This window comes from Hypanus sabinus, unplaced genomic scaffold (assembly GCF_030144855.1).
Source record: "Hypanus sabinus isolate sHypSab1 unplaced genomic scaffold, sHypSab1.hap1 scaffold_337, whole genome shotgun sequence".
NCBI lineage: Eukaryota > Metazoa > Chordata > Chondrichthyes > Myliobatiformes > Dasyatidae > Hypanus > Hypanus sabinus.
Genome location: NW_026781241.1, coordinates 349245 through 357613, shown reverse-complemented (window position 1 = coordinate 357613; position 8369 = coordinate 349245). Strand labels below are relative to the sequence as shown.

General features: G+C 43.9%; 1 non-coding gene across 1 annotated transcript; it reads left to right on the top strand.

The window, feature by feature from the left end:
- Nucleotides 1–5150: 5150 nt before the first annotated feature.
- On the top strand, nt 5151–5232 carry trnas-uga (transfer RNA serine (anticodon UGA)). Its single transcript has one exon. It is a non-coding gene; the product is annotated as a tRNA-Ser (tRNA).
- Nucleotides 5233–8369: the final 3137 nt, after the last annotated feature.

The window sequence follows — 8369 nt, the reverse complement described above, 5'->3', positions numbered from 1 at the left end:
CGCTGCAACACAAGCCCAAAGCATAATCGATCCACCCCCATGCTTAGCAGTTGGAGGAGATGTTCTTGTCATGAATTTCCGCACCCTTTTTTCTCCAAACATTGTGGCCAAAAAGTTCTATTTTAAATTCAGCAGTCCACGGCACGTGTTTCCAAAACGCATCGGGCTTGTTTAGATGTTCCTTTTCAAAATGAATTTTGTGGTGAGGATGCAGGGAAAGTTTTCTTCTGATGACCTTCCATGAAGGTCATATCTGTGCATATGTCGCTGCACAGTAGAACAGTGCACCAGCACTCCAGTGTCTGCTAAATCTTCCTGAATGTCTTTTACAGTCAAACGGGGGTCCTCCAATGAGGATCCTCCACCCCTGTCAGTTGTCAGCGTTCAGGGATTCATTCATCGTGTCAGTAGCTTCCTCTCGGTTTGTGCAATTCCCTGCCAAGTCCCGGGTAGCGATTCAGAAATACCGACAGATACATATGTATACGGACTCTTCATTTTCGTTTCACTGAAGTTTTCTTTGACCAGTTCGGCTTGATATCTCTGAGCTAAACCCTTGGAATTTGTGGGAGCGGGGGAACACTCTCAGTCTGCCCTCCACCATTTGACTTGTTTGGCATGAGTGACCCTACCAAGAGCCAAAGCATCAACTCCTAACTCCAGCCAGCTTCGCTCTCCAGGTTACTGAGCCAGGCAAGCCTTCACATCACGACTAGGTTGTGTTCTGTTTGGAGTCTACGGATGTGAGCAGTAATTACGAGTCAACCCTGAGACGAATACCAGGAATGTCTGACAACATACCGAGCTGAAACCAATCACGTGAAAGTGACAGTCTCAGCCCATCCTGCGTTGGCAGAGAAATGTGCAAACCCTTTCTGAAGAGTGTCGTTCCTTGTGACGCTGCTCGTTGCTCCATTCTGTAGACACTGAACCTTTTTCAGCAACGACCAAGGACGATTACTCACAGTCACTCACACCGGGTACTCCGGAGGAAGAGCCATTGCGTTGACTGTACTGCTGAGCAATGACTGGGACGGGTGTAGCATCAAGGAGGCGGTGAATTCCCCTGCTAACCATACTGACCACGGAACTTGCAGGAACACATCGTTTACGTTGACTCTGCAGGCAATCCCGTTTCTATTGACACCAATAGGCGTCTCAGCATCAGATGGTTATGCTGGACGGGTGGAATCGAAGCAACAACCTTCTCATCAATTTTAGTAATACCAAGGAATTAATTGTACTCCAGGGAGAATGCGTCAGGTGAACAAACGCAAATCCTCTCTGGAGGTTCAAAAGGGTGAATCTATGGAATTTGTCGCCACGGGCGGCAGTGGAGGCCGGGTCACTGGGTGTATTTAAGGCAGAGACTGATAGGTTTCTGAGTAGTCAGGGCATCAAAGGTCATGGTGAGAAGGCGGGGGAGTGGGACTAAAGGGGAGATTGGATCAGCTCATGATGAAATTGGCGGAAAACCTCGATGGGCCGAATGGCCGACTTCTGTTTCCTTTGCCTTATGCCCTTATGGTCTTCTGGGTGAATATCTTCAGGTTCCTGGGCGTCGACATCTCAGCGGATCCATCCTGGTTCCAACATGCTGGCGTGGTCACTGTGCAGACGTCGTAATTGTTCACTAATGAGATATAGAGTGTTGTCGAAGAATCAAATGCAATTCTGTGGGCGTACCTAGACAGCATTGTCAGTCGTTGAGTCACAGTCTGGCGTGGGGCGGGGCTCCAATGCGTAGGATCGAAAGAAAGTGCAGAGTGCTGTAGTGACGGGCACTCCTCGCCAATATCGAGGACATGTTCTCAATACGGTGCCAAAAGAAGGCTGGGTGCATTATTCAGGACCATCACCAGACCAAACATGCCCGTTGCATATTTCTACCCACGGGGGTGGGGAGTGGGGGGAGTGTGGCGTGGGGTGGTGGATGTAGAGGTGTCTGAAAATAGAAAACTACATTTTTATTAAGAACCGCTTTTTCTGCTCAGCTTAGACATTTCTCAACACATGAACGCATAAACTCTCCCTAACAATTCCCTTTTTAAATTTATATTTAATTTATTTATTGTAATTTTTTTTTTTTTAAATAATTTTTTATTGCATTTTTAAATGATTACAAAGTATGAAAAAACAATGTATATAACCCATACCCCCTCCCCTTAACCCCTCCCCCCTAACTGCCCCATAGAAAAAAAAAAGAAAGAAAGAAAGAAAGAATGCCTGGTGGTTGGAAGATCTCCACATGCTCCATGGAGTTCGTAATAATTTTAATATGTATATTAAACTGGTACTTTTTTTACATTCGACATGGTCTTGCTCTAAAATTCAACCATTTTGGACAAATTTAAGACTTTTACTGGAACAAATTACAGGAACACAATTTCCTCATAATCCAATATTATTTTTACTAGGTGATATTGAAGGGATAAAACCGAAACTCAAACTAAATAAGTATCAGAAAGAATTTATAAAAATTGCACTGGCAGTAGCCAAAAAAGCTATTGCAGTTACTTGGAAATCGGATACACATTTAAGTATAGATTCTTGGAAGAAAGAAATCTATGGTTGTATTCCATTAGAAAAAATTACTTATAATTTAAGAGATAAATATGAAACATTTTTGAAAATTTGGAGCCCTTATTTACAAAAGACAGGATTAAATATATAGATGCTTTTAAGATGAAACAATTGGTTATTATTTATTGTAATTTATAGTGATGTAGAGAAAGTTTCAAAAAAATCCTTAGTGAGAGTTAACATAGGATGAGAGGATGGGAGTTATATAGAGTCCTCTAGCAGTCGACTTTGTGGACAAAAAACAACGGGAGATGCATAAGGCATGTGAAAATGGCAATATTACTATGGTCATTGTAGGATCTCAACATGCAGGCAGTTTGGGAATGTCTACTGGATGGTTATTTAGAGTACATTGTGGTTGAGCCCATTAGGAAAAGGCAGTTGTGGATTGTGTGTTGTGTTGTGCTTTGACCAGGTACAGTAGTATACAGGAATGCTTCAGAGGCAGTGATTGTAATGTGATCGATTTTATCCTGCAGTCTGAGAGCGAGAATCTAAATTAGACGTATGAGTATTCCATGCAGTAAGTAGAACTGCAGTGGCACGAGCGAGGAGAATAGAAAGGTGCAAACGGTTAATATTATTCTCAAAGCCTACATGTCCAATACAACTCTGATGTTTGTCTGCTCCGGACAACAACTGAATACAAACAGGCCATGGGTGTTGATGCAAGGACAGTCATCAACCCTGGCACGAAAAAGGAAATGAAACAAATCTCACAAACCTAAAACTTTCTCCTCCCCCGCAGCAAAACTAAATATAGCGACAATAGTAATCTCCCAAAACATCACTGGCAGAAAAAAAAGTCAGGGACGATAACAATCCTCGACCCCCGTCACTTGCATGGGAAACACAATAGCAATATCAGTTCCCGACCACGTCATTCGCAGAGAAAAAAGGGACGATAACAGTTCTCGACACTGTCACTCGCAGAAAACAGCAGCGACCTAACTCTAGGGCTGGCCAAGTCGATTGGAAAGGGGAACAAGCAGGGTTAACGGCAATGGGAAAGGCGCAGGATAGATGCATCACAAATAAGAATAAATATTCGATAGGGAGGATGAGGCAACAGAGGCTGATACCGGAAAGTAAAGGCAGCATAAAGGCAAAAGTGAGGGCTTATAATATAGCAAGCAGTAGTGGGAAGCTAGAGGTTTGGGATGCTTTCAAAATAGAAAAGAAAGCAAATAAAATTTGATGAGAGCAAATAAAATGGCTAATAATAAAAATACCATTTTTTCAGTCATATGACTAATAAAAGGGATGCGAGAGTGGGTATCAGATAGGCTGGAAAATGACGCGGAAGAAGCAGTAATGGGGGGGGGGGGGGAAGGAAAAAGGGACAAACTGAATGAATATTTGCTCTGTGGAAGATTCCAGCATAATGGCACCGAGAAACACGTGTCAGTGGGCATCAGTGAGAGTGGATAGTATGACTCTGGAGAAGGTGCCCGTGAAGCTGAAAGCTCTGAAGCTGTATGTCAAACGGGACCAGTTGGACTACAAACCTGGGTTCTAAAATTGGGAACTGAAGATTCTCGAGGCAGTAATAGTACTCCTTCACGTACCATTACATTCTAGAATGGATGCTGATGGTTGGAAAATTTGGATTGTCTCTCCACTCTGATAGAAGGAAGGGAGGCTAAAGAAAAGAAAATATAAGAAAGGTAGCCTGACTTCAACGTGTTCAAAAACTCAAAAGATTAAAACACATTTAAGATCAAAGACAGTTGTAGGAGAATGGGAGAAGATTTGTCAAATAGATCATCGTGTGGTACAGTGATGCACATTGGAAGGAAGGATACGGTGGGATACAAAGATTTGGGCACCGATGCTAAAAATTTCTGTTACTGTCATCAGCTAAGCGAGTAAAAGATCACCCGATTTCAAAAGGCATAAAGTTAAAGATGACACATTTCTTTAATATTTTAAGCAAGATTACTTTTTTTTTATTTCCATCTTTTACATTTTCAAAATAAGAAAAAAAGGAAGAGGGGCCGAAGCAAAGGTTTGGGCCACCTGCATGGTCAGTACTTAGTAACACCCCCTTTGGCAAGTATCACACCTTGTAAAGGCTTTCTGTAGCCAGCTAAGAGTCTTTCAACTTTTTGTTTGGAGGATATGCGTCCATTTTTCCTTGCAAAAGGCTTCTCACTCTGTGAGATGCTTGGGCCAATCTTGCATGCAGTGCTCTTTTGAGGTCTGTCCACAGATTTTTTATGATATTTAAGTCGGGGGATTGTGAGGGCCATGGCAAAATCTTCAGCTTATACCTCTTGAAGTAGTCCTTTGTGGATTTTGAGGTGTGTTTAGGATCATTATCCTGTTGTAGATGCCATCCTCTTTTCATCTTCAGCTTTTTAACAGACGGTGTGATCTTTGCTTCCAGAATTTGTTGGTATTTAATTGAATTTATTCTTTCCTCTACCAGCGAAATGTTCCCTGTGCCACTGGCTGCAAGAGAAGCCCAAAGCATGATCGATTCACCATTTCCGTAACCGAAAATAAATCAAGTACAACGCTCACTTTCAGGTGCAGTGCTACGGTAGGTGCTGAACATTGATGGAGCTGCGATGGCCGAGTGGTTAAGGCGTTGGACTTGAAATCCAATGGGGATTCCCCGCGCAGGTTCGAACCCTGCTCGCAGCGCTCACAACTACAAGCAGCAGCGTGTAGAGTGCCAATAAAATATAACACCCTGAATGCTGTCTGAGCGCTGCCCCCAAATGTGTTCAGCAGACAATCTGAAGTTGCCTTGCAACTTTTTATTCAAAATAAATACTTTTGCCCAGTTTGTGCCCTCACTGAACGAACCAATTGCAGGCTAAATATTCACATTGCAACCGCTGTCCGGCAATTCATGTCATCAGTCTCACACAGTAAGGACAGCTCATTAATGAGGGGCGATAATGGACCGTCATGACAATATCGATAAAAATTCTTCCAATCTGCAAGGAGCAACATCGACACAGATGGCACCGGATATTAGGGTTGACCTTGGGTATCTCAGGTTATGAGATAGAAACACACATTCAGCGGTTCAGGAACAGCTTCTTCCCCTCTGCAATCAGAATCACGAATGGACTTTGCAGCGTACACTACCTCACTTTATTAATATACAGTATTTCTGTTTTTACATATTTTTCATAATCTATTGAATATGGATAATTGATTTACTTATGTATTTATTATTATGTTTTATTTCATTTGTTGTTGTTGTTTATTATTATTTTCTCTCTCTGCTAGATTATGTATTGCATTGAATTGCTGCAGCTAAGTTAACACATTTCCCGTCACTTGCCGGTGATAATAAACCTGATTCTGATCTCTTCTTGTTCAACTCGGTACTTTCCCGATTCGATTTTCATTAACGACATGGATTTCGAGGTACTGATTTCTGGTACCGTATCCAGCACAGATCTGGAGCAGGTAACACGTTCTTCAATAAATCCTGTTCCTTCGGCTGGGGAGATTCGAGAATTTGTGGAGTTGACATCCCATATTTCTGTCAGTTCAAGTCATCGCTCAGCATTTTTAGCTGAGATTACCAGATTAGGTACCAGATTAGGAGGTCCTGATTCAGTACTTCAACGCAAAACATTGAAAATCCCTTCCACCACACACCCCTCACACCCGCATATGCTGGTCGACGTCTTGAGATTCTACTGCACGAAAATAACCGACAGTGGCTTAATTCACCTGTATCTGGTGAGGGATCTAACCGAGGGGATCATGCATTATACGCAATTGGTGATTACGTCAAAGTGAACTCAAATTTATATTTATGCGCACATCTATGTGTACACACAAGCGCAATTGAAACATGCACTTGCTGATTGGTGGGGACAGCCAAATCGACATGCCAATACAGCCTTTTTTGGTACGATATTTTCACTTTGCAACCGAGTGTCTAACAATAGATTCTGAGTAGAAACAGGGCGATTGATGCCGGTCTGTTCTACAACTTGTACGGATGCAGAGCGCCCTCGCTTCGTTCACCAACGTACTTCCTTAAGTTAGACAGCGGACGATTTATCGCACTCAGAATCAATTGCGTCCAAATCAGACAAAAACACATACAGAATTTGTGTCTGTTGTTGTTTGAATTTCCAGCATGTGCAGATTTCCTCGTGTTTGCTATCCAAATCAGAACTAACTTTGGAATTTTAAGAAGTAATGGCACTAATTTAATGTTAATTGCCTTTATAATTGAAGAAACTTGGGAGAATGGCATCAATAAGTATAACGTTGCCTTGCGCCCTCTGTTAAAGGGCAATGTGTAAACGCATGAACCATTTCTCCACCTCAGTATCAACGGTGATAATACTTACGAGGTCTGCAGCGTTCGACTTTAAATGAAGGGACGGAAAGATCCACTTCGTTTTGTCGGTGAGGTGAGTTACTCTGGTTGTCAAAAAAACACTGGGAGGAAAACAGTGGCCTAAAGTGAACATGAAGTTGATAAATTGCCGTGTAACTCTCTCTCTCTCTCTCTCTCTCTCTCTCTCTCTCTCTCTCTCTCTCTCTCTCTCTCTCTCTCTCTCTCTCTCTCTCTCTCTCTCTCTCTCTCTCTAACTGCCTTTCAAATCTCCCTTGATCTGTCTACGATGTGACTCTACCCTGCCTCACTTCCATGTTCCTCTCTCTCTAACACACCCATACACACATTCTCTCTCTCTCTCTCTCTCTCATCTCTCTCTCTCTCTCCTCTCTCTCTCTTCTCTCTCTCTCTCTCTCTCTCTCTCTCTCTCTCTCTCTCTCATTCTCTCTCCACATCTCACTCCCTCACTCCCACACTTACCTCACAAGTTGAAGCGAACGCTTAGCTATCAATATTGTGTTCAGTGAAAGGACTGCGTGAATGCGGTTGGACGTTTATAGAATTTTCCTTTACAAGACCGCTCGGGTGGAGCGCAGGGGACTGGGTGTAAACTGGTGCTGAAATGTCGGGGCGAACAGGTATAATGACAGAGATGCTAAAACCACATAATTATAGCATATAGTTACAGCAGTGCAAACCAATACCGTAATTAGATAATAGGGGACCCGAAGGGAAACTTTTCACCTAGAGGGTGGTCCATCTGTGGAAGGAGCTGCCGGAGGAGTGGTCGAGGCAGGTACATTAACGACACTCGGACAGGGACACGGATAGGAAAGGTTCAGAGGGATACGGGTGGTCCGTCTGTGGAAGGAGCTGCCGGAGGAAGTGGTCGGGGCAGGTACATTAACGACACTCGACAGGGACACGGATAGGAAAGATTTAGTGGGAGACGGGTGGTCCGTCTACGGAACGAGTTGCCAGGGTAAGTTGTCGAAGGAAGGAGGGGGAGGAGAGGAGAGAGGGAAGGCTACAACAGAGGGGAACAAGATAGTGCCGCGGGAGCGGGGGACACCAAGTGGAGATCTCCGCGGTGGGGGGGGGGTGGGGTGGGATGAGGGCTGGCTCGCTAGCGTGTGTGGGAAGGGTGGGCGAAACACTCACCATCCGGCATCTGATGTAACAGTAGCCGATGCAGGGGATGATGCGGACGTTCAGCGAGTACAGGATCTCGCGGAAGTACAAAATAGTGCGCAGATCACATTCACAAACAGGCAGGCGATAGTGCGTCGTAGAGAAAGGGAGAGAGTGAGGAAGGACAGAGAAGATAAATTGAAAGAGACAGAGAGAAGGGAGGGGGCAGAGAGATAAAGTAGAAAGGGAGGGAAAGAGAGAGAGGGGAAATACAAGAGCGAGAGAGATGCGTTTGAAAGGGACTGTGGAAGTCAGAGCGAGGGGAGACCAACTG